This window comes from Micropterus salmoides, unplaced genomic scaffold (genome assembly GCF_014851395.1).
Source record: "Micropterus salmoides isolate LMB-PRFRI ecotype aquatic unplaced genomic scaffold, ASM1485139v1 Ms_hic_scaffold_4630, whole genome shotgun sequence".
Taxonomy (NCBI): domain Eukaryota; kingdom Metazoa; phylum Chordata; class Actinopteri; order Centrarchiformes; family Centrarchidae; genus Micropterus; species Micropterus salmoides.
In genome coordinates, this window is record NW_024044074.1 from 9,866 (window position 1) to 13,953 (window position 4,088).

Here is a 4,088-nt window from a genome sequence, read left to right on the forward strand (position 1 = left end):
GAGGGCTTTGTTTATAAATGTTTGTTGCTGTAATGCTATAGGAACTTATCCCGGGTGGAAAAAAACAGGAAATGTTTTACTATTTGTCTTGTTACTGGGAAAGTTTTGCTGTGATACCGTACGATATACTTTACAGCAAACGTTTCTCTTTTCTTCTCACTGTCTTTATTCCCTTTACTCATTTTGTCCCTCTTCTCTCTCTCTCTCTTTCTCTTTAGGCTGTGCATTTGTAAAATACTCCTCTCATGCTGAAGCTCAGTCAGCCTCAGTGCACTACACGGCAGCCAGACAATGCCTGTGAGTACAATGTAACTGTGTGTGTGTGTGTGTATGTGTTGGTGTGTGTGTGTGTGCAAGCATGTAGATATATGTGAGAGAGGTGAGTCACATGGAGAGATGAGTCACATAGCGCTTAATTACCTTCTTAAAGTTAAGTTAAGTTATACTTTTTAATTCCAATAAGGAAATGTATCCTTGCATGTGACCCATCCTAACTATTTCAAGGCAATGGGCACCAATTACAGCTCTGAGGTCATTGCCTTGGCAGGAGAGGACGTGTGCGAGCAGATACAAGCTTATGTCTGTGTCTGTCAGTACCAGCTAACATGTACTGCCTGCCGTGTGTGTGTGTGGGTGGGTGGATGGGTGGGTGCACAGGGGCCTCATCCAGTCTGGTGGTAATGTTCGCCGACACGGATAAGGAGCGCACCATACGCCGCATGCAGCAGATGGCTGGTCAGATGGGCATCTTCAACCCTATGGCCCTGCAGTTTGGAGCCTACGGAGCCTACGCACAGGCAAGACACCCCGCAAAACGGCTTTTTTATCCACAGTTATTTATTCAGTGAACCACAGAGATTAGCCCACATATGCATCTGAAATAGCAAAGGAAAAAAAAAAAGTTGAAATCTCTCCAATTAGGAAAACTTTATTTCCCTTGGAGATCATGTAAAATGTCTTTGTTAATCTTGGTTTGGAATAATAACAACTTTTCATAAGGTTCAATACCTGTTTTCTATTTAGTGGTCTTTGTTTTCGGCCTCGTACATCGACCCTCTTTATAATCCCCTCTCCTCCACTGTGCAGGTGCAGCAGCAGCGTTGATGGCATCTGTAGGCCAAGGAGGCTACCTCAGTCCAATGGCGGCCTTTGCTGCTGCCCAGATGCAGCACATGGCCACCATCAATGGCCTCCCAGGAGCACCGCTAACCCCAACATCAGGTAACAGTGGTGAAAGACCAAAGGTTAAAGGACCACACTGGATTTTTAAGTATTTCTGTCCAGCGTGGAAATGGCATTACAGTAGATTATCAACCAATCAATGGCAAAGGAAGGGGAAATTTGCTCAAATCAATTGAAACACAACACTTATAACCTAATCCCAAACTACACTGTAGGACTGACACACCTTCAGTTGCGTTGCCTCTGCCGCCTCACCGAGGGACAAGCTAACATTACTGTAAGGTAGCTGCATTTAACAAAGTCAGCAAACAGCCTTACTTTTATCCCAAATGTTTCCTTTGATGGTGTAGAATCCAAACTGCTTCCTCTCATTACTTCCCAAATGGGTTGATGTCATGGTCCATTCAGCCCAGCTCGCCAGTTTTCTCCATTTGTTTTAACAAAGAGAACAACAGCCTAGTCTACAGTGCCCCCCAGTGGGATACAAGGCATGGCCCGTTGCCCTTACACACCGAGAATTAGAATTTGAGATCATTACAAATCAAATATAACTTCTTCCATGTTCAAATAGTAGTTTGAATTTCAAATAAAACAGACAGTCCGATGAACTACAAAGGGCCAAAGCTGTTTATCGGATCTATCGTAATTTTACAAATGTCACAAAATAATGTTCTGTACATGTCCATCCGACTTTTGGTGATTTTTCCTACCCACTTGATATAAATGGCATGAAAATTAGATAGAGAAAAATCAAATCTTAAAAATTTTATTTTTGAAAATAGGTTTGTAGCAATGCAGTGGGAAAACACACTGACAAGGAACAAAGTGGATTAAAATCTATACGTAAATGTTTCCAGTTGCATTTAAAGGGTGAAAATGAACATAATGCATTGTGGCATAACCATAGATTGTATAAAAGAAGGATGTAGTCACCGTGATATCACCTACTGGTTTGAGGACAACCGCTTTGAAGCCTCTAGTTTGGCATTTAAATTAAATTAAATTAAATGTACACAGTGCAGTGGATACGATTCACCTCTATCCTGATTGACAGGTCCCCATGGAGGCGACTTGTCAATAGCCACGTTCTGAAGCATTCAGTACTTTGTGGTCTATTTTCCTCTAAATGGGACAATAATTTACAAAATGAACATCATGCTGTGTTGAAGAAGAAACTAGCGATTGAGACCATCATTGTGAAAGTGTTTACTGAGGTTATAAATCAAGTGATAAATAGCCTCACTTTGTCATAGACTCCAATGCAATCTGACTTCTTTTTGCAACCGGGTCGCCTCCTGCTGGCCATTAAAATGAATGCAGGTTTGTTTAAGGCACATCTGCATTGGCTTCAATTTTTGACCCGGAGATTGCCCCTTGGGCATAAAATGCAATCATCTGAGACAAATACATAATTGGTACCCATAACATATCATCGACACAGTATTCACTATTCATATACAATATGTCTAAGATTTGGATCTAATGGCTGTTGTTTTCACAGTAAGGGCCATACTGAGACAAGAAATCAGCCCTGACATTTAGTGTCTTCACTGGCCCACTGGACCGGCAACTCTGACATTTCCAAGAGTTACTAGGTGGCCAGTCAAAGTAAAACCTCTCCATAATGTCTTAGAAAAAATACAGTTGGATGCTTACTGTTTCTCTCTGTCTTTGCCTGTCTGCCCTGTGGCTGCAGGTGGCAGTACCCCTCCAGGCATCAGCGCCCCACAGTGACCAGCATCCCTTCCCCCATTAGTGTAAATGGTTTTACTGGCATGCCGCCCCCCCAGGCAAATGGGCAGCCTCCTGCAGAGGCTGTCTTCACCAACGGATACACCATTATCCTGGTAAGTCTGATCAATTCAGGGGCACATATGCAAACACACAAAATAACTCTCAGAGATCCAGAAAAATATAAAAAAGAATGCAGTGTACATTATGAATACACTGTTTGTTTTATTTAACCATGACTTCCCTAAAAACTTAAAGCTTATAGACACCCTCCGCAGTAAACCATTCATTGTAATGGGGAACGTGTGCATGCTGCTGGCTTAAAGGCGTGAATAGCCTTGAAGCATATTCAGGGGGACCGAGGCCAGACGCGTAGCCGACAGACAGTCAGCATGTAGAGGAATGAGTGTTTGGCAAAGGTGCTTATGGGCTGCTGGAGCCGAAGTATTCGCTTGTTTCATGAGCCGTGGCTAGTACCTCATTGGATTTTTGTCTGTGAAGAGGTGGAAGAAAAATCTGTCTTTTTTTTTTACACTCTTGTCTCTCCAGTGTTGCAGGAGGTGGTTTTTAGGGAGGACTCGGAGAAAAACGGCTTGGGCGTGGCTCCGCGGAGTTGTTTTGGGGTTCAGGGTGGCTGCTTCCTCTCCTCTCTCCTGAAGGTAGCGATCCCACCCCCCTCCCCTAATCCCCCAGCCCTTGTCCTATGGGCTCAATAAAGAGTCAATAAGATTTTTTATCCCCCTTTGTAAACCTGTAAAAAAACTGCATGAAATATGTGAATGTTTAGTAAAGATTTGTAGTTGGAGAAAAAAAAATGAGTTGAGATTCAAAGCAGAAACTGTCACAATAACTTCAGTGTCCCAGACATGTATAGCCGAAAGCAGGGCTGAAATTCGTACTCATAACAGTTCATGTGTAATTTCAGTGTCACACATGGTGTGGGAACTTTGAGTATTGATTTTCACACAGTTTGAATCAGCACTCAGATGTTCACAGAAGGAGTTCTTTTGTCTTTGAATCTTTATGTTCCCTCGCTGTTGTTGCATAATTTGTCAACAAAGTTATCTAGACATTCACAAAATAAAATTTTTGATGCAACAGTTTTTTCACAGGTTTACTAAGGATGACATGCAACCACAGCCTTTAAAATGATTTCTGAAGTTGATTTTACACAC

At 42.4% G+C, this 4,088-nt stretch overlaps 1 pseudogene; it reads left to right on the forward strand.

Moving 5' to 3' along the window:
* Nucleotides 1–680: 680 nt before the first annotated feature.
* On the forward strand, nt 681–3,572 carry LOC119887992 (annotated as a pseudogene).
* The last annotated feature ends 516 nt before the right edge of the window (nt 3,573–4,088 follow it).